Source organism: Dromaius novaehollandiae, chromosome 2, assembly GCF_036370855.1.
Source record: "Dromaius novaehollandiae isolate bDroNov1 chromosome 2, bDroNov1.hap1, whole genome shotgun sequence".
NCBI classification, from domain to species: Eukaryota; Metazoa; Chordata; class Aves; order Casuariiformes; family Dromaiidae; genus Dromaius; species Dromaius novaehollandiae.
In genome coordinates, this window is record NC_088099.1 from 6857448 (window position 1) to 6878894 (window position 21447).

Consider the following 21447-nt stretch of genomic DNA (forward strand, 5'->3'; position numbering starts at 1 on the left):
AAGGTCTTTATCCTTCCTTAGGTCTCTATTAGCTTGGGCTGCTTCTCAGAAAAACACATGCCCAAACGATAGTCAGTCTCATGCCCTTTGTGCATGTACTTTGGAGATAGTTTTAGCTGCCTGGTGACTGATGTGTTATCCCTCACATCATGCACTAGGCAGGTGTAGTCATAAATACCTCTGGACATTTTAATTGCTTGTTTATGTACCAAGCATGTTACATGCAAGTCAGTGTAAAATGCTTTCGCTTCATTATTGCGAGTCTGTAGTCTTGCAGTCACTGCTGGGTTTGGCAGGTTCTGGCAAGGCTCAGCTGTGCTTTCCTCCCCACACTGATTTCAACCAGAAAGGCAAGCGGGTTTTGTGACTGACTGGGGGATTGGCTCTGGGGATATTTCCTGGATGATCTGCTATACAATTCCTGTGCGACTTGCAAGGCGAGTTACCTGCTCTCTCAATACCCCTTCTCTAAGGTGGTAGTTACATGTCCTTCTCTGTTCATCACTGTCACCTTCCTCTTCTCCTGCCTTTTCCACCTCTTCAGATTGTGAGCTCTTTGGACAGAAATTCTCTGTTGTTCTGAATAGTAAATTGCACTTTGATAATTGGACTCTGGCTTCAGTTGAGGCTGTCTGAACACTGGCTGCAAATAAATAATATTTATAATACCTTCTAATTTTCATTTTCTCTGTGGCATTCCCTTAGCTTCTCCTAGCTACTCCTAGCATTATAGCATTTTTGATTAGTTTTGACTAGTACTCCTTCATATTTTAAGACTAATGCACAGCGAGCCATCTGTTTTATATCAGTGAAGTCAACAGCTCTGTGCCATTGGAACCTCAGTAGATCTATTCCTTTACAAAAAAAAATTCAAAATAATTAATAAAATCAAAAATAAATGTTTTTATTTGGCTAAAATGATCTTTTAAATGCTTACCCAGTTTGAGGCCCACCAAAACTTAGGAGGTGACTATATTGCACTAACGAGATGGTGTTTTCCAGTCTCGCCTGCCAGACGTCTGCTCCCATGGTGCGTAGAGTCCATCAAGAAACAATACTGAGTCACACTCACCCTTCTCATTGATTTGAGCGTACACAGAGTAGTTCTGACACCACATCCTCTCAGGAGATTAAATATTTGAACATGTGCATACCCAAAGGTAACAAAACTCATCTTTGTGTGCTAGGAAGGGGTATTTTTGCCTTGTACAAATAGGTTTATTAACAGCCAGCCCACACAAGCCTCACTGACGTCCATCCTTCTGGGAAGGCCATTGAGAAGTTGAGTCAGAGCTGCACTATCACAGGAGGCAGGATGTAAAAGATATTTGGTGCCCTAAGTGAAACCATTATCAGTACAAGAAATTACAAGTAACACCTAAGATGAATTTACCCTTTGCGGAAACCTCTCTGAGTAAAGATGATATCATTTTGGGTAAGGCAAGTCTCCTGGCATGTCTTCCTGTTCCATTAATCCTTCTGGGCCTTCTCCGAATCCTCTTAATTTTTGGATCCTTCTAATGTCCTTATTATAATCATAGTTTCCTGAGACGTCAAGATGGGCTACAGTCTTGTTTCTAGAAGGACTGCCTTCCATTCGTCCATGCTGAATGACATTTGATTTGCTTGCTCCCTTTTAATCAGTTGTATTAACCTCTTCTCTTGAATAGTTACCCCTTCTGTAATCTATGTATGGCTTACAGATTTTTACCCACAAAGAGGTTACTACCTTTTTAAAGAGGTTACTGGCAGAGACACCAAAAACTTCAGGGCTGAGAGCCGTTCCCTTGGACCACCTATGAGAAACCTGGCTCAATAACATGACGTTTTTGTTTGTTCCTTTGATACTCATGTAGCACAATAAATATCATGTCAAAGAAGGAAATGAAAATCCCAGAACAGCTGTAGCTTTCTGCAGTAGATTTGTTTTCACTACCTACAGCATACACATTTTTGACAGGAAATAAATGTAATGGAAAGGCAATTTCCTTCCTTACTTGCAGCCCAGTCAGAAGAGTTAAAGGAGGAAAAAAAAAGAACTACTTGGAACTAACCAATAAAAGAGGGCCTGTATCCCAATTATAGGGATCAAGATCTAAACAGATAAATAACTGTCTCAAAAAGAGTATTTCTTTAGCAAAATCAGGAGCTATAGCATGGACTAGAAAAAAAAATCAGAGAGGACCATACTGATAATTTAATGCAGTTTTCCTCTACTCCTTAGTGAAATCAACGTACATTTTGTGTATGTTTTCCTCCTTTATTTATTCTTCATTTTGCACTGAGAAGGTCTTTGACCAGATAACCCGAATGAAGCAGATGCTCTCACATGCGACATACTCTTACAACATGCAGAGAAGCAATACTAAAATAAATAATACCACTTATGTTATGAAAAGAAATTCAAGTTTAGTTTGTTCAGCCTAGAAATAACAGCTGAGAGGATATATCATAATTCCCAGTAAGTGAAGTAGATGGGAAAATATGAGCTGGGGAGAAAAGCACTTTAAAGGCAAACAGAATAGCCATGGAAAAAGTAACCCCAGAAATTAGAAGTAGTTTCTAGTCTTCAGCTGCATTGCTAGTCTAACAAAAAATTGAATAGTTTTAAATTTCTTCCAGGGATTAAGTGCCATGGCACTTTGCAAGAGGAAGTGTGACCCAGCACACCCCTGGATTCCTTCTAGAAACTCCAAACCTCATAAAATTGTCACCTCAGACTAAGATCTGCAACAGATCAACAGTTTCAACTTTGAAACTTGTTGAATACTTCCGCCTAGTGGTTTCAGACCAAAATAACATATCCAAAGTGCAAAGAAGTTGGAGCCTGTATCTACGTGTAGGGATCCAGACCTAAACAGACAAATAACAGTCTTATTAGTATTAGCAGGAATCAGAGAGCTTAGATGGAGTAGTAGAAAGGGCTATCCTGAAAGAAAGCTACACTTTACAGTTCAGAAAATGAAATGAATGAGAATTTCCAGTACAAAAAAGAATTGGAACATGAATTAGAAATTGAAACTGTAGTAGATTACTCATCAGTTGTATAAAAAAGAAGAAAAAAAATAAAGAGGATGTGGGACTAATTTAGAATGGGGCAGGGAGGACGTTTTGGAGAGCATTAAGGTGAAAGATTATATACTCTTTTATGTATATGTGTATGTATATGTAATATTTAACCCTAATACAGTACATAACCCCCCTATATAATCTCTAACCCCTATATACATACATACCTGCATACATACATACATATGCACAATAAAGACCAGGTATTTACCTGGTCTCCCTCATTTTCAACATGGGGTTAAACTTGCCCCTGGCAAATATGAAAAGTTTGTATAGAAATGTGAACGCATCCATGGATGAACACAGAAGAGAATTAAAACTAATCAAGTTGGCGGCCAGAATAATCCCTATTCAAGAATATTCTTGAGAATTGGCACATGAGACTGCAATTCACTCAGTAAGGATTTTGCACAAATCTGTCAAATCAGGAATGGTAGCAGGAGGCACAAAAATAACAAACGTAATAGTTGTATTTGAAAAGGAGGTAAAAAGCAGTTCAAGCAATCACAGGCTTACTAATCTGAACTCAGTATGATCCAAAGCTTTGGAATGCATTTCGAAGGCAAAATAATGAAAGACATGAAGATAAGTGGAAAATGGAATGAAATACAATGGAAATCTACTTACTAAGTAAGAAGAATGCAGCAGATCTCGTCTGCTGGTGCTCTAATAAAGCAGTCTCAGATGGGAAGCTGATAGTTCAGCTGGAGACAACTTGCACTTACACAAGAGCTCTGGCATTTGCAGAGGGAAGACTGCATCAGTTTGTGTTGTGAACGCCCTCCTGATGGAACAGAACTCTCATATGGATCAACTGGATTTAACTATATTTCATCCATAACCTGAGCACAAAAATGGCAGCACCTTGAGTAAGCAAGTGGGGCAGGAAATCCTGCTGAATGACCTCAGACACTGGAGTATGAACAAAACGCAACAGGACACAATGTGAAGTCTTCTACCAGGGCCAAACAGGAGCGTTTGCTACCAGGTGATGGAAGCTGCAGAGCACCACAAAGACCTCAATATACTATTGAAACAGTTTGGTTGTGATCCATAAGGTGATGCAGCCATGAAACAGAGAAATGTGAGGTAAGATTTACCAGCTGAGATATGGCCAGTGGAGTCCAGGAAGGGCTTGCTAACGGCCACCTGGAAAGCATGGGTGAGGTTTTGTCTCCACCAATGTGTGCATCAATAAATGATGCTCAGGAAGGATTCATATGAAGCAAATGAGAATTAAAGGGCTCCTGTGATAGTCAAGGGATTAGAGAGGCTTTAGAAAGAAGCCCGAAAGCCGAGTTTGTTTAATCCGGCAAAATGAAAGTGATGAGGAGACGTGACTGTTCTTGAGAGGGGAATAAATGTCAGTGAGGGTTAAACTAGAGCACTGCGCAATGCTTATTTTGAATGCAGCCTGCATTGCTCGAAATGCTGCATCCACAGCTCTTCATCCCAAATGCACAGGACAGTGCACTTTCCCTCACCGTGAGCAGCTAGCCTCCTAGTCCAAAACACTCGACTGGGCTGAAGCTTTCCATGATCTCTTGGCTATAAGCCAGGCCTCTGTCACAGAGCAAAACTGGAAAATGCATCTAGCAAATTTGCTGTCCATTCCCTATTGGTCTGGAAGCACTAGATGCTCGAGGACAGCAAGATCCAGTGTTTACAGTGTCATCTCAGATGTGATTGTCTCATCCCATCCAGTCGATGGAGATGGATCAGGGCCTCTGAAGTCCTATGTGTTGGGGCAGCAAAACTAGAAGGTGACTAGAAATGACTTTTGCAGGAGGGCATAGAGTAAAGTGAAGCAGGCTGGCATGTTCACAAGTCATATGCAAGACAGTCAAGTGTTGATACATCTGCTGGCAAATAGGAATAAAAGATTGTGGAACAGATACTGAAGTAAGGTTTGCATCAACGGATGTGCAGTGTGGGTTGATCCAGAAGGTCTGCTTTTGGATAATATGAGCACAAACCAACAGAGAAGGGGCTGGATCTTTAGTGCAGGTGGCTATGTTACAGATGTCATGTTTCCACCAAAAGAAATTAGAATCACAGGTTTAAAGGCTGCCAGATATCTTATTGTTAAGTTCTTTGTCCTCTGTATTGGACTACATTTGACTGTAATATTTCGGCCAGCTGGGGATCCTATTCTTGACCTGAAGACATCACAAGAGAATATCTGCCCTGTGGTAGTTTGTTTCACAGTTAGTTAGCCCTGTAGTTAAAAATGCAAGCCTACCGTCTCATTTAAATTAGCTGGACTTCAGCTTCAAGTCACTGGTTCTTGATACCTATACCTATATATACCTATAATGCTCTATTAAAAAACTCTTTGGTACCTGCTATTTTCATTTTATGGAGGCACTTATTCGCTATTGCCTCTCTATTTATTATTTTAATGTGAGTGGAATGACCTATGAAAATATCTCACAAATGATTTTTTTCCAGCAGTCATACAATCCTTTGGTTCTTTTCAGAATCTGCCTCAGTTCTCCAACATCCATTTAAAAATACAGGCACCTGATGCACCTACATCAGACTCATCAATGCCATAGCCACTGCCTGTTATTTTTGTTATAATCCCATCAGTGTGCAGCCAATTTTCATTCTCCTGGGAGGTGAAAAACAGCAAGCAGCTGCAAGGAGCTTTTTCAGATTGATACGGCAGGGGAAAGGTTAACCCATAGAGCTGTCAGGAGCCAGCTGCAAAGAATAGAATATCAGAAAGGAGAAAAATGAATTTGAGATCATTAGCTTGGGGAAGAGTGTCTCAGCTCTGTCATGGTATGGTTTGTGAGAGCTGTGCATTGTTTTTTGGGGAAAAAAAGGAAGCTGAGGACTAGCAGCTGGAGGAAGGCTTGGAAGCTGAGCAGGATGGGGCTTGAGGCGGACAGGGACTGAGTGATCCTGGATAAGGTGTGAGCTTCTGCTGTTGGAAGGATCTCAAGAAGGTGACCTGTTTATCCTGGCAGGCCATGCAGCACTTGATGTTCTGTGTCTGTTTGGAGGAGATCACCTCCAACCATGAGAGGGTCTGGGAGTCTGAACCAGCCCAGAAAATGGATGTCTAGCAGCATGCTAAGCGGAGCAATTGGGCTTGTTTATTGCCCCCGTGGCAGCCATAGCCCTCTCCCAGCCTATGCTTTAACCTACATTAATTTAACTCAGTTCAGAATTCAGGGGGGCTAGTAGGGGGTCAAAATGATGTGTGTTTTCACATGTCTGAAAGGAAAAAATTCAATCAGGGTAACCATGTCTCTTCATAAGCTTAGTAACCTAGAAATGTTTGGTTTACTTCTTATTTTCTGACCTTAAGTCAACATTCAATCTTTAGAGGAAACATCTCTTCTGACATAAAAAGCATCATTTAGTTAAAATTTTTAGAACATTCCATCTGGTGAGCTTAAAACATCTTCTCATACAACCTTCATTCCCCCTCCCCACCCCCACACCCCCCAAATACGGGGAAACTTCATACTAACCTATTCCCTTGGTCTGGCATTTCTCAATGTCTAAAACCACCACTGGCTATTAAAGTCCCTGGGGAAGCGAGGTCTGGAGTTCATATCTCACTAGCATGTATGATGCGGTTCACACCTCTGTCTCATGATTTTGGCAAGTCTCTTACCTCAGTGAGGTTCAAGTCATGTTTTCAAGTTTCTCTTTGCAGTGTGAATCACAGCTTTATTCTGAAATGAAAACTGAGAATCTGGTGTAGTACTACATCACAGGGTTCAACACAGGAGCAATCCTCTGCCACAGATATCTCAAGAATGACACAGGAGAAAAGTCACCCTGTCAGATTTAGGAAATGGTGCTAAAACCTGTGTAATGCAGTGATGGCATTTCCAGTGATATCTGACCATATGCCAAACTCATCAGCATTCCCGTGTTCTAACCCAGCTCAGCTCCTGCCAGGTTATTAGTGAAGCACAACGTAACGACGTGGGGAATGTTACCCCCTGTATATGTTATAAACCATTAGCAGACTAATGTTAATGTTTCACTGGATCAGATAGCATATTTTGCACACTGCTTTGGCTGGTGTTGATTGCAGGAGCAAGATGTTTAATTAAGGTGGAATGTGCCAAAACTCTTGCTTTCACATCTCCTTGTTTGCCAATCACAGGCAAGAGTGACGGCTATTACGCTCCTGAAAGATGTGCAGCTCACTCCCGAGCTAAAGATCTCTTGCTCAGGGAAAGCCAATCCCATGATAATAACCTATGCAGGACAGGATGTCCTGCTACAGACCATGAAGATGACTGGATTGGGCCTACAGCCGTGGCCAAAAAGAGCTATTTTGGGCCCTGCTGTGAAAGGTATCACCAGGCACTGCTGCTATTGCTGCCAGTATTGCCCATGCGCAACCAGAGAAGGCTGAAGGGGTGAGGATGGGCTGGTTTTCTCAGGCTCCTCTCCCCATCAGTTTTGATCATGCTGAATGAAGTGCTTGAGTTTATATACAGAAAAATCTTCTGTAATGCATTTGTTGGATTGTCTATGCATGGAACAGGACACCTGATATAAACCAGTCCTGGACATACACGCTTTCCTGGCTGCTGCTGGCAGGGATGGGAGGGACACTGCAGATAGCCTCCCTGGGTGCTCAACCTCCTTCCACATGTACCTTAAATAAAGTGGGGGCAAAACATGAGTTGAATTCATCCCACCTCACTTACAGGAGAACAAAGGTTTTGTTCTATTGGACTACTTTGTACCAGAATTATTTTTTTCCTTTCTTTTCTGATGTATTTGGAGGCTTCTTTCTGAGTGAGCTTTTTGTGGGAAATGGTACCTGGCAAGTGTTTAGGTTCACATGACGATTAGGTCCTGCTGTATTAGCAGGTTCCCTCCTCCATTGATGCTGTCGCACAGTGGCACCAAAAAACAGTGATACATCCCTTCACTCAGCAGTTCCAGCTGTTTATTAATTTTAAATTTCTCTGGGAAACTTCTACCCACTTTTCATTTCTTCAGGCAAGTATCATTTGGTTGATGGCGTAGAGCCCATTTACAGTGGCTGAGGACCTGGTCTGCTAAAATCATCATCAGCTGAACCAATATGTGTTAGTTGGTTTTGTTATTGTTGTTTTGGGGTTTTTTCTTGGTATGTCATGAGCCAAGCTCTTATTAAATTTATGCATTAGAAACAATAGGGAATTCCTTTTTCCCATTTTGATTATACTATGTTCTGAGCCAGTCTCAGGTGCATCCCCAAGCCTTTTAGCAAATACTATCGTATCTTACTAGTCTATTTTACTTAAATTCTGCAAACTCCCTTAAAAATCCATTTTTTGCTTATTTGTACAAGCCTTAGTGGACCATTAGCTGACATCAGTCCCAGCATCTCATCCAAATAACGTCTCCTCAGTCAGATAAACCGATTATACCATCACTGCTCCTGTGATCACTTTCTAGAGTGCACCTTCAGGTGTGGCTCTGCTCTGTGCTCAGGAGGACACTTTATCTCAAGCTGTGAAAAATCTTAAGCATGCTAGCTCTTACAAAAAGCAAAATGACAGAAAAATCATTAGGAAGTAGGCACCACTCTTTACGCAGTGGCTATTTTCTGAGTGGGGTTTTTAGATCATGCTTATGGCAAGGACTTATCAGTCCCAGGAGAACTGGCTTCTTTAGCCACCCTGTTGAGGAAACTATTGGCATTCTCAGTGACTCAGCAAAGGAAGGGCTTGTTGAACTAAGAGTTAAAAAAAGAAACTCTAAAACAAAACCCAATGCAATTAAAATGATGCTGAGATTTCTTCCAGACTTATTTGCTTCAAGGTACAAGAAGCAAGTGGGAGGGTTGGGACTGCATGCCTTTACATCTTACTACTTACAAGACAATTTAAAAAATAATTCAGACTTGTTTTTTTTTTAAAAAAGAGCAACTACTCAAAGGGAAGCACTGGGGATGAATAGGGTGAGCTGGAAAGCTCACCTAAACTCTTTGCCTATAGATGGCCATGTTGTCTGCTCTGGCCTTCTGCTTCCCTGTGAAGAAGCACTTGGAAACCAAGCGGTGAAGGACCCAGGAAAAAGCTGTGTATTTGTGAGTAATGACAGTAAGACCTCAGCTCCAGGTTCAGGGTATAGTCAATGGAATGGAAAAAGGCTTCTCCAGAGATTGGTTCTTCTCATCTGTTTCGGGATGTATAGTCACATATATATCTCCACTGACTTTTTGGAGGGGGAAGCTAATATGACTTATTCAGATTTGGACTTGTCTAACTTTTAGACACCCAAAGTGGAGCAGATGAATCCCACTATAGCTCACATAAGACAGGAAGAGCCACACAACCTTCACAGTTGTTAAGTGCTCATCTCTAACAGGTTCAAGTGGCTGTCATGATTTTGGGAGAGAGTCTTAGATTCTGCAAGGAGGCCAAATCCACTTTGTTCAGCTTAGTCCATTCAGTCTCCTCCATCATTTCAGTCTCAGAGTTTCTTGTGCTAAACTGTAGACACAAAATAGTCATCAAGCTTGGACCATTGTGTCTAATGTGGATACCAGTACCAAGATAAATATTTGTGCTGTCTCTCTTTCCCAGAGAACTGCTTGCAAGGGATATTTTTGGAGCCAGGCATTCAACACACATGGACTTGGAGAGTTCATCATAGTTTTTTTAGTAGAAATCATTGCTTTTGTTTGCTTCTAAATGGTGGTGGTGTCAGTAATATGGACTGGGTTTCGTAGCTGCTTTTTTCCTTGGGATATTAAGCTAGTGATATGGCAGAGATGGGATGTTCTCGGAGAGGGACTGACATGAGTGAGTTGGGCCCATGCCTGCAGCTGGAGGCACCTTCGCGGGTGTCAGCCTGTAGTACACTAACAGAACAGTGGTGGTCCCGTGTGTCAGAAAAATGGGGTAAACTATGTCACCCAGATGAGAAGTGGGTCCCCTCCTTTCTCATATATATTTGTCCTTCAACTTTTCTTTTGCATCAAACCATCCATTTAAACCAGCTCAAAGTCTGCCCTTTTGTGCTGCTTTTTCCTCCTCTTTCAATATCGACATGACTACAGAAAAAATCAGAGAGGTGCAAATCCATCAGAAAAAGTAAAATATGAAAATTTCCAGGCAGCTGGAAATGCTCTTCCAGCATTCATCCTCTCTAACGGACATGCAAATGCCCACAAAGAGAGGCCACCCTTGATCCCACCAACTTTTTTGGAGACCGATGTCAGTTGTTAGGATTTTGTACTATTTTCTATGGGCAACCATGTTTGTGCTGAGGGTAATAATTCTCTTCAAAGTATCTGGCAGAAGCCCCAGTGTTATCCCATTTAAAGTCACCCCCAAATCAATGCTTGAAAATGGATGAAAGAATTAACAAAAAAAAAGAAAAACAAAAAACCAACAACTCTCCAAGAAAGCACTCAGAAACTCTGCAGAGAAAAAATTGGTCCTTGCTTGATGCTGAGGAGAGCATTCAATATCCAGAAAGGGTCTGACCCTGCACTCAGAAGGGGTCAGCTTGGAAAGCAAATGCGGTTGTTCTGTGTGCGCATTGATGTGCTTTAATGCTAGATTTCCAGTCAAGGGCCGTGTGGTTCTTAAAGGCTCCATTTGTCAGAGGTAGGATATTGCATTAAGGATGAAGTATGAAAAGCTGAGAGCCTTGAGCAATTATAGTTTTGTTTAAAATCTTCTCCGAAAAGACAAGCCAGAAGGAATCAAAGGATTCCTTGATTTTTAACAGGGCAAATTTTCAGGTGCTTGGAGAACCCAGTGACTTTGCTATAGTTCATCCCAGCAGGTAATTGGGCCTCTTGCATTAGCAGCCAGATCCTGGCTGAATGCTCTCCTCCCCCTGCTCTTGCTTGTTATTCTGAGTGGCAGACTGTTCGGTATTGGGCTTGCAGGTGATTTATGCTGGAGAGCCCTCTTGTAGATGCTAGTTTGGTCTAAAAACTGCCTACCAGGAAGGAAGACAAGGGAGAAATCTGCCCTGAGACCTGATTAAAGTTTCAAAAGATGTGGAAGTGGGAGCAACCAGGTGAGGAGTGAGACGCTTGCAGACGGTGCCTGCCGAAGGGCAAGCAAAGGAGAGGAGAAAGCCCAGATAGAGGTGGGGTGATGCCTGTCTCTTCACCCAGGCGAGAGGCAGCAGGTGGGTATATTCTGTATTTTTTTCTGATTATGCAGTGTAGAGATGGGCATGTGAAGGTGAGTGTCCTGGCCTTTGGTCTCATTGCTGCTTTTTGCATTCATCAAGTAGAGAAAGGGTCTGCCCAACACAACCACCAGTCTGGGCGTTTGACTTGGTTGTCAGTACATTAAATCACTTTCTACTTACAATTTTCCACTGGGGCTTTTGCTGCCCGCCTGTCCTCCTTGTGCTTTCCTCCTGTCAGGAAGATGAGTACCAGCACTTGTGTGAGCCACCCCCAAAGGCAACAGGGTTCAGACAAACCACTCATGTACACCCAGTATCAGGATAGGAGTTTTAGGTTGCAAGAGCTTCGTTGCAGGCCCCCTATCCAGCTGTGGGTCCTTCACCTGCAGATGCTAAAAAAATACTAATGACAGCTCCTGAATTCAGTCATGTCGTCCTCTTTTTAGAAGGGAAGACCATCTGGAACATCTCCATGCTGCTGAAGTGGATTTGGGTTGGAAATGTGTGGAGAAGCAGTCAACCATTAGGGAAAAGTGACCAGAAAGAAGTGATCTGAGGGACTGGAGATTTTGCAGGGGGGAAGAAAACAACATGAGCAGTCAGGCCCCTGCAGCCTACAATACCTGGATCTACAGCTTAATAAGGATGAAAAAGCAGTGGGGAGTGCTTGAGAAAGGGCACTGAAGAATAAAGATGCTATAAAAACATTATAAGAAGCCCTATAAGAAATGGAGCCGGAGGACAGCTCGGTTTAATTTCTCTTAGGTTTGTAAAGCTCTCACCATAAATTCTGACTCACTTAAATGCTTGTAACCACATTTTGTCTGAGCCTTGGCCTTTGGGAGCAGCAATAGGCCTAGAGCAGTCCTAAGGAAGTCTGCAGAATTATTTCCGTTGCTGAAAGACACTGTGGGTTTTATTGCTTGGCTCCACTGGGTCTTTCTACCCCAAGCGCTTTGCAGACTGTCATGTCTGAGCACAAACTAATAGGCGTTACAATTAATTAGAAGATTCAAAATTCAAAAAAGGAAAATGGTTGATGATTCGCACAAAATATTAAGTAAATGTACTGGAAGGGAGCTTGACTTTAATTATTCTTAAAACTGAGGAGAGAAGGGCATACTAGACTGCAATGAAAGAAAGAAGCGGGATTGGGGTGCTAAATATGGAAAATGACTTAATTATTTTGATTTTGCCTCCAGTCCTTGTGGTGGTGTTCTCATTAGTTGTGCCTCCAAGATGCGCCCTAAGCCAGGTTTCTATCCGGAGGCTTGCATGTAGTTTTTGACTAAAAAGCAATTTTCTCCAACTGTGTTAGAGAATTTTTGTTTGTCTTTGTGTGTATGTGTGTGTGTCTTTAATTTGATCAGACGCAAGGGACAAGCCAGTATTAGTTTAAGCTTGAAAACAGTAGTGAGAGACTTTGGAGACCCTCTGTATGGCTCATGAGGGGTAGCTCCAAGGTCAGAAGTGAGGCAGAGAGTCTCCTAAAATCCCTGCCCAAAAAAGAGAAAGCACATAGAAGCCTTAAGGCTGCCACAAACATGTGATTTTGCATAATGTATGCTAGACCTTTCAGCTTCTGTAAAGAACCATTCATTCTAGATGCTTCAGACCCTATGTGGAAATTTTTTCTGTTTTTTCTTTTTCTCTTTTTTGGAAGCATAGGGGTTCAGGCCCAAGCACAACCCTAGCCTTATGGAAATCACAGCCAAAATTCCCATGGAACTGGGCAAATTTCAGATTTCATCCCCATAAAGCATTGTCCTTATGGCATTGGAAGTCCAGCTGTGCACCGATGACCCATCTCGGCTTTCTCTCAGGGGCAAAGCCTTGCTGCTCCTCAAAGCCATCGGAGAGATGGGCTCGTCCTCAGCTAGGGACACAGCAGCGGGAAAGCAGCTTCAGCCCCTCCAGCTGGGGCTTTTGAACAGATGAGGCCCATGCCAAAGTGGTGCAAGAAGGAATGTGTCCGCTGGATACAGTGCAGGCACAAGGGGACGTGTCCTACCTGGGACCGGCTGCTCCGACCCAGCAGCTATGGACTGCGACAGCACAGAGTCAGTTCTGAGCTGGCATGAATTAATATTAAGCCTTTTAGGAGAGCTCGTTAGTTTGGTTGAGGACACGTTCATGTGGCTCCGGGTTCAAAGCAGAGGCGGTGGGGAGCAGCACCTGGCTGTAATACAGATGCACCACTGGCGTCAGAGACAGCTTTCAGTCTTTAGTGTGCCAACAGTAGAAGAAAATGCCTCCAAATGCATCCAAAGAGGGAAAATATTTGTATTATTCTGATGCTTTGCAGAAGCTCGATGCGTGAACTCGTTGGCTAGCAGCTCTCTCATAGGAGGGCTTGTGTAACCTGCGAAAGGTGGGATTTTGATAATTTTTTGGAGGGAGCTGGCAGAGGAAAGTTCATGTGAGGTGAAGTTTTGTTCAACCTACTGAGTATCAGAAGCTCAGTCAGCCTGGGGAAAGGCCCTTTTTTCGATGCAGGAAACATAAGAGAAGTAGAAAGCTTTGCTGAGAAACAAAACTCTGCCTTTCTGACACTGATAATCACTAAACCTGATGTAAATGCCTTCCCCACTTAGTGAAACAGTGTTTCTCCGTTCTCTAAACCACCTAATCATCAAATATTTGTGCCGTCCGCAGGCAGCAGGAGTGCGGTAATGGGACATAATTCAGTACAGCACAGCATAACCCTCGTACCCTTCTAAACGAAAGGGCAGCTGTATTCTGGTGTGGCACAAGAGGCCTCATTGTAGGGGGTGAACCATTTCACGGAGGTGCTGGGGAAAAGAGACGAAGTAAATTTTACTTTAATGCTGTGAGCTGTTATGTGTCTACCAGGGCATTGAACGTTGTCTTCACACTTGGACGTGTTCATTGACTGAGGCACTGTCTGCCAATAATTTTTTTTTTCTTTAAATTAGATTAGCTCGCTTTAGGATGATATCTTTGAGTCTGATTGAACAAATGTAGCAATTTAGCCAGGCGTTACGGGATTTCCCTGTGGAGGCTTGATGAGAGAATCTCCATGAGGATGATACACTTAATTAAAGGACGGAAATTGAAGACTGATACAGATGTATCCTGACATAGCAGCTGGGTTTATGTCAGGGTGTCTCTGCTCATAGAAATCAAAGAGGGAGATGAGAAGAAGTCAAGGCGCGAGTTACACAGGAAAGCTCAAGCCCGGCTCCCAGAGGGATGTTGGGCAATGAAGTCTTAACCCCCTCTCTGCAGTGGCCCGGCTCGGGGTCCAGCCCTGGTGCAAACGGGGTCCAACCCCATGCACAGAGAGGTGGACGCGGAGAGGATCCAGCCCTGCAGGTTTTTTCCATTTCCTCCCCAAGGGGCTGGAAAGCCGAAGGCAAAGGGAGCCCCGGGAGTCCTCAATGTCCGAGCAGGAACTGGGGTCAAGATGGGACAGCCAAAATTTCAGCCTATTAACAAACGAGCAACGTGCTAGATCTGATGCCGTTTCGTCATCTCATGCATCCTGAATCTCCTGTTAACTTTAGAAAGGCAAATCCTTCTCCCTTTACTTCAAAGAGAATTATAACAAATAGCAATATTCTTTTTTCTCGGTAGAGGGAAGTGTTGGCTAAACTGAGCATTACATGCAACTACTCCGTGGCACTTGGTATTAAAGGGAGCTTCTCATGCCATCTATATTAGGCAGTGAAAGGCTTTATAGAGAGCCTTATGGCTATGGTCCGGGGAAATCAGAAGTACTTCACTGAGCATCAGCAGGTGCCATGTCAGGGTAAAACCTTTCAGATTTCAAAGAAAAATACTTTTTCGTCAAATTTTTTTTTGCAGAAAAAATAATCCTGGAGAAATGTATTGTTCAACAAAAAGAGCAAAGACAGTGTTTGAAACTAAAACTGTTTCCCAAATTGTCACAGTTTCAAGAACTGCACATTTTTTCAGTGTCTTTATTTCCTTAAAAAGGCAGCAAGAGATGTGTGGAGATTTGGGATAAGAGGAAGATTCTATAAATATCCTGGAAAAATATAAATATATTTTTTTTGCAACAAGCCGTGCTGTCTGTAATCCCTTTAAAAAAAGCAATGATTGCTTTGTGGTGAAAAGGTATGCTTTTTTTGAGAGAAGTGAATGGAAAAATGACATCAACTGATCTCCCACATAGTATTTATTTTGCCGCTGGTACTTACTTTCATTCGACATGCCTTGGGCTTTGGCTGACTTGTCTGAACCTTTTCACAGACGTTCAGTAAGCCATCGTTACCTGAATATTTCTTTCGGAAAGGAAGATTTTGGCAAGGTGGCATATATTTTTAATCCATTTTATCCCTCTGCCTATGGGGTTCCAGTTGACATGGGGGCTGCTTTGTGACTAGTTGCTTGTGGCCCAAGGATGCTCCCCACTTGCTGCCTGAGTTCGATGCTGCACAAGTCCAGAACCCGCTGCCGAAGGTGCTGCCTCCAGCGTATGCTCTTGGCTTGCCTTTCTGCATCTCGTGAAGTGAAGCTCAAAGGGAAGGCAATTTAGAAATGGGAATTCAAATGATATATATACATTTGAACTGAAAACTGGGAGGAGGAATGGTTTTCTAGGCTGAGTGTTGAATTAGGAGTTGGGAAATGGGGGGTCCTCTCAGTCCTTCTCCTAGCATGGAATAAGATTGACAAGTATTTTCCTCTTCATGTCCTTTTCCCTACCTTTAATTCATCTTCTTAATTTCCTTTGTAAATATTTCTGTCTTCTATAAGCTGAGCTCAGACCTAACTAATTCCATCGTCACCGGAACAAGTATCTGCTGATGTTAGGAATAATTTCTCTGTTTTTAAAGACAAATGAAACAAAGACAGGTGTTCCTGGTGTTTCGCCAAGGTGTAGCAGTGCGTTTCCGTCCTCCACGAGAAGGTGGTAGAGTTGAATGTTTAGAGTTGTGTTAACTGTTATGGACTGCACAAGAGACAAGAGGAGGTTAGCTCAAAGCCAGAGGATGGGATGAAGGATGAATATACAGCTATCAAGCTTGCTCCTCTTTTCCCTGGCTCTGACCCCAGATCTGTGACACTGAGATCCTGTTGGCTCCTACTCTCAACTCCTATGTCATTTCTGAGACTAAGCCTCAGATTTTGAAGCCATTTGTTTTGCACAAACTTCGCATGAGATCCCACCTACCACTCGACGAAGCAGAGCTGTTGGCAGTCCCCTGCAACAGGATCTCGGAGAGCAGCGATTGCCTGCTGTGTGTGTCTGGCAACAAGGATGGATGTTTTGGCAGCTTTGAGGTGCGCTGGGCAAAGCTGGGAGTGAAGGATACTGAAGGCAAGGCAATGACTGGCGACCTAGGGGCAGGCTGGACACCTGCCTGGGGTGAGGACTGCACTGAAGACAGTCCCTGCGAGGACTCCTAAGGAAGCACAATTTTCAGAAGCGACATTAGCGGCATCGTACAAGTCAGTGTGTGTTGGAAGTGCTTTAAACTGCTAAAAAAGAGCTCTTCTGCTCCTGGGGGAGGAAAGTACCTGCAGGGATGTGGCAGCACAGCAGGATGAGCCTGGCGGGTCTCTGAGTTGCCAAGTCCTCTGATTTGGCCTCCATGCTGTCTTCTGCCCACTTGGGCTCCTTGTGAAAATGTCCTTCCCTTTGCACAGCCACAGTTCAGCCCCACACTGAGCACTTAAAAAGTCAAGCCATTCCCTCAGGATTAGTTTTCCTTTATCTCTTACCTCGCATGGCTTTCCACGCTTCTTCACTTCTCCAGGCTTTCAGGGATCGTTTTCCCACGGGGGAGCTCCCACCAGGGAACCATCTGCCCTGCATATCCGTTCTCCCCAGCTTTTCTAGTTGACATTTCCCTCCATCCCCCCTCACTCTTGTTCTTCATATTCCAGCCTCAGTAGTTGGCCAACCTCTATCCCCTCTTCTCAGCTCCCTCGCTTCTCCTCAGTAGTCTCACCCTGCTCGTTCCCATCATACACATTTTCTCTTTCATCTTTTCCACTTCTGCATCTTGCTCACTCCAGGCTCCGTCTGCCAGTTTTTCCTCCTCTCTTTTTCCTCTCAGAGCTCACACACCATTTTTCTCACAAATGAAAGCAATATTGCTCTTTGTAAGCACAGCACAGTTTTGCCCAGGGTCCCGTTTCCCATCTTTTCCCTCGGGAAGAGGACAAGGACAGGGCAGCTGCACATCCCCCGATTAACTATGTGTTAGCTGCAGAAGTGATGCCTTGGCGTGTTTTGGATCCATCACTTGATATAATTTCTTTCGATGTGAACTTGCTCTTGGTGAGAACAGGATGGAAAGCTGCTCTCCGTCCACCTTTCTGGGGCCACCGCTGCTCTTCTACACTTTTTTGTAGCCTCCTCGGTTCTTTACTGTGTGATCTGCTCCTTTCCCCCTTTTTATTTTTGATCACCACCAAGCATGGAGCTGCTCTCAGGGGAGTGTTTATTATAGCTCCGGACTCTCGTTCCCAAGTAGTAATAGCTACTTCGGAGCCCTGCACTGCGTGAGTAAAGCTATGCCCATTTTTTCCATTAATAAGCTACTTTATCCCGCTCGGTCAGTATTGTGAGGTCTTTTTACAGTTTTTCATGAGTTTCTTTTGATTTTACCACCCTGAATGCTTCAATAGTATCAGCAAACTCTGTCACCCAGCTCGCCACGTCGGTTCATGAGCACGCTGGAGAAGACAGGCTGTGGCACAGTTTCCGTGGGGCTCTGCTGCCGACCTGCCTCCACTGTGAACGCTGACTCTGAGTTCCTGCCTTTTATCCCTAATCTTTTAACCCACAGTGTTTCCCCATGCGGAGGACCTTCCCGTTTTTCCCATGCTAGCTCAGTTTCTGTAAAAACCTCTTCTCCTGTTCATGGAGAGCTTTAAACCAAAGCAAAAACCCTGTCCGCTCCCTCTGGTCCCAAAGCTGCCAGACCCCTCCTTTGCCACTCTTCCCCCCTCCCTATCCATCCTTCTTCCCCAACCCTGCCTCCTCCATCTTCTCCCTCCTTCTTCCCTGTCCCTCTTTCCTTCCCATCCTTCTTCCTCCCCTGTCCTCCACATCCCTCCTTCCTTCTTTCTCCTTACCAATCTCTCCTTCCCATCTGTCTTTCTTCCTCATCCTTCTTCCCCCTCCCTCCTTCCTCTGCATCCCTTCTCTTGCCCCATCCTTCCCAAACCTCCTTTCTCCTCATTCATCCTTTCTCCCCACCCATCCTTCTTCCCCCTCTTTCCACCATCCTCCTTCCTCCCCATCCTACCCTCCTTCCTCCCCAACCCTCCTCCTTCCCCATCCCTCCTTCCTCTCCATCCTTCCTTCTTCCTTATCCTTCCCCATCCTTTTTTCTGCCCCATCCTTTCTTCTTCCCTATCCTTCCCCAGCCTTCTCCCTCCCCCTCCTTCCCCATCCCTCCTTCTTCCCTATCCTTTCCCAGCCTTCCCGCCTCCCAGTCCTTCCCCATCCCTCCTTCCTCCTCTTCCTTCCTCCTTCCTCATCCTTCCCCATCCCTCCTTCTTCCCTGTCCTTCCCCAACCCTTCTTCCTCCCCATCCCTCCTTCTTCCCTATCCTTCCCCATACTTCCTCCCTCCCCCTCCTTCCTCCCCATCCTTCCCCATACTTCACCCCATCCTTCTCCCCTCCTCATCCTTCCCCATCCCTCCCTCCTCCTCATCCCTCCTTCTTCTCTATCCTTCCCCATACTTCCTCCCTCCCCCTCCTTCCTCCCCATCCTTCCCCATACTTCACCCCATCCTTCTCCCCTCCTCATCCTTCCCCATCCCTCCCTCCTCCTCATCCCTCCTTCTTCTCTATCCTTCCCCATACTTCCTCCCTCCCCCTCCTTCCTCCCCATCCTTCCCCATACTTCACCCCATCCTTCTCCCCTCCTCATCCTTCCCCATCCCTCCTTCCTCCTCATCCCTCCTTCTTCCCTAGTCTTCCCTGTCCTTCCCCCCTCCCCATCCTTCCCCCCTCCCCCCTTCTTCCCTATCCCTTTCTCCTCCCTACCCCCTCTCCCCTCACTCCCCCCCCCTCCCTCCTCCCTCCCCCCGGCCCCGCTGCGCCGCCGCTGGCCGGCAGGGGGCGCCGCGGTGCCGGTGCGGATGGCGGCGGCGGCGGCGGCGGCGGCGGGGCGGCGCGGGCCGGGCCGGGGCGGTGCCGGCGGGGCGGTGCCGGGGCGGCGGCGCCCCGCTCCCGGCGCGGGGCTGCGCGGGGCGGCGCACACGGCGCGCACGGCGGCGGCACCGCCGGGCCGGGCAGCTGGGAGCGGCGGCGGGCGGCGCGGAGGGCAGCGGCGCGCCGCCGCGGCGCGGAGCGCACCGAGCGCCATGGCCCTGGCCGCGGGGAGCGCTCGCCCGGGGACTAAACTCTGTGGATACAGTGAAGTGAATCTGGGACTCTTGGTTTAGCGGGAAAAATTAAATAAACCAATGTAAGTTCCTCTTTTTTGCTTGTTTGCTAATAAAAAGGACGCCACGAAGAAGCCCGGTTCTGAGCGTGTCTGAGCAGGAGGAGTCGGTAGCGCTGGGATTTTGCCCTCCCCCTGCTCGGAGACCCGAACTTCCCCCTGCAGCCGGGGGACCCGGTAGCGCCGCGACCCGCTCCCCTTCCCCTGCGGCCCCCGGTGCCGCTCCGGGCCGTCCCGCGCGGGGAGGGCGGCGGAGGGGGCGCGGGAGCAGCGCGGGGCGGCCGGCGGAGCCGCTCCGGGTGCGAAAGCGGAGGTTTTGCTGCCGAGGGGTAACTCTAGTTGCGAACCGAGCTAGTTTCCCTCTTGCTTCTGCACCCGAAAGTGCCCTAAAAAAAATAATAACAATAGCAACACGGAAGATACTCAGGAAATAGTTTGGTGGATGTAATGTGATGGCAGATGTGTTTGAACGGAAATTTGGTGGCACAGTTGGAAGGGAAGAAATTAATTGAGAAGGGGTATTTCCATGGCAGCAGGGAAAATTTGTCATTCTTCTGTATCGTGAGACTAATACTGATATTACTTGTTGTAAGGACTGACATATTGTGTGCATATCTTGCTCACCTCCAAGTGGTTTGTAGAACAACTCTGCTTAAAATATTTGGATTTTTTTACCAGCCCGAATCAAAAACTCTACTTGACTTCTGCAAATAAAAACACGGAGAGCTGTGCTGCACTCGGGCAAGGTGATCATGATTTTATCAAGATAGCCTAGAGGGGAACAGGGACATACTGGGAGCACCGTACAAGAGAATGAAAGCTGAATTAAAGCAAAACTTATGCAACCAGAGCGTGCCTGTAATGGGATTTTTTTTTTCCTGGGGGTTTGGGGTGAGGGAGTGAAGAGGAGCTTCTAAAAAGCAGAGAGGTGCACAGCCAACTCACACGCACAGCAACAGGTCTCGTTTTGCCTGGAGAGGATGAGTTGAGGTTAGTGGGTGCTTCAGCTGAGCCTCTCCAGCTGTGCCCGGGGCAGGTGTTGACCCCGGAGAGGGGTGCCGGGTCTGGAGCTGGTGGCCCCCATATCCCCCACCTCCGGGGGGACCAGCAACTCCTCCCGAAAGACCGGTCATAAACGCTGCGATTCAAAGAGGATTTGTCAATACTAAAAATAAACAGGCCCGCAGATGTGTCCTGCAGGGTCATGTGCAGTTTCGGCAGCGCCGGGGCTGATGTGGTAATTTGCCGCTGCTGCGTGCGTGTGCGCGGGTGCGGGTGTGTCCTGTCCAAGGTGCTGAAGTGCATTTTCCTGTCATTTCCGAGGATTTCGGGGTTTTGCGCAGGTGATGGCTGCAGGCTTCCCGTCGTGTTAAAGCGGTGCGGTTTGAGTTGGAGGGTACCTCCCGGGTGGTACCAAGAGGAAGCAGGGATGTGTTTTCAGACACGTATATTTGATCCGTTCTTTTGGCGTGGGAAAGCAGGCCAGGTGGAGTCGCAGATGGATCCGGCAGATCCTATAAGCTTTTGGTGGCAGAAAATCGAAAAGGTCAGAGGTGCAAGGCAGGGGGGAGTGGATCCCCCTTATCCTAATGGGCCAAAAAAGTGGTGCATTTGAGGGTGTTGCTGCTGTTGGTTGGAGTACATTGCCTCCACTGAGACATTAGCTGGTTCCAAAAAAATAGAGGGGAGTTCAGTGTCGGGGATGGGATGGGATGGGAATGATATGAATGGGATAGGAGTGATGACTGATGATTTTGGAAATATTGTTTTCTAGTGTAAGCCTTTTCATATGGTCAACAAGGTTGAAAGGGATCTTTAGAAATAGAGGCTCTTAAGAAAAAAGTCTGTTTTTGGGGG

The 21447-nt window shown here is 45.6% G+C and overlaps 1 protein-coding gene across 1 annotated transcript in view; it reads left to right on the forward strand.

The window, feature by feature from the left end:
* Window positions 1–19395: 19395 nt before the first annotated feature.
* The window catches only part of LOC135327664 (sodium channel protein type 5 subunit alpha-like), a 44312-nt gene continuing 42260 nt past the window's right edge, over window positions 19396–21447 (forward strand). Inside the window, exon 1 of the mRNA XM_064508064.1 lies at window positions 19396–19614. The gene's annotated coding sequence lies outside the window, so the exon portion shown is untranslated. The remainder of the gene's footprint in view (window positions 19615–21447) is intronic.